The sequence below is a fragment of the Babylonia areolata genome, chromosome 21, assembly GCF_041734735.1.
Source record: "Babylonia areolata isolate BAREFJ2019XMU chromosome 21, ASM4173473v1, whole genome shotgun sequence".
NCBI classification, from domain to species: Eukaryota; Metazoa; Mollusca; class Gastropoda; order Neogastropoda; family Buccinidae; genus Babylonia; species Babylonia areolata.
Window position 1 is genome coordinate 21845174 of NC_134896.1, and position 714 is coordinate 21845887.

A 714-nucleotide genomic window follows, 5' to 3' on the forward strand; every position below is an offset into this window, starting at 1 on the left:
ATACTGATAATTTTATGTGTGTGTGTGTGTGTGTGTGTGTGTGTGTGTGTGTGTGTGTGTGTGTGTGTGTGTGTGTGTGTGACGTGTGTGTGTGTGTGTGTGTGTGTGTGTGTGTGTGTGTTAGAGCGCTGGATTCTCGCCTGGATATCCAGAGCTCGATTCCCGGTTCGGCGCACTTCAGTACATTGTGGTGGATGAAAGGTGGAGAATTTTCCCATCTTCCAGGTCAACATAATTTATGTGTAGACCCGCTAGTGCCTGAACCTCCGTCGTTTGTGTAATACTGACGCACTGAAGCACAAGATCAAATGTGCCCAGTTAAAGATCCTGCAATCCATGGCAGTGTTCCTGATGGGTTATACGGACACATGAAAATTACCCACCATGTATCACTGAACCACGACAGAGTGATCACCCATGGTGCATTCGGAGAAGAAAGAAAAAAAGAAAGAAAGAAGAAAGACTTCAAGAGCCGGGCTCTGTGCAATAGCGCCGGGTGGTATCATTTTCATGAATGTGTTTTGCGATAGGACCAGCTTTCTCTTTCTCTTGTCTGTCTGTCTTTCTGTCTGCATGCTTGTCTGTCCGTTTTCCGCGTCTCTGTAAATGCCTCGCTGTCTGTTTGTCTCTAGGTTTGTTTGTTTGTTTCTCTGTCTCTGTTTCTGCCTCTCTGTCCTTTTCCGCCTCTCTCTCTCTCTCTCTCTCTCTCTCTGT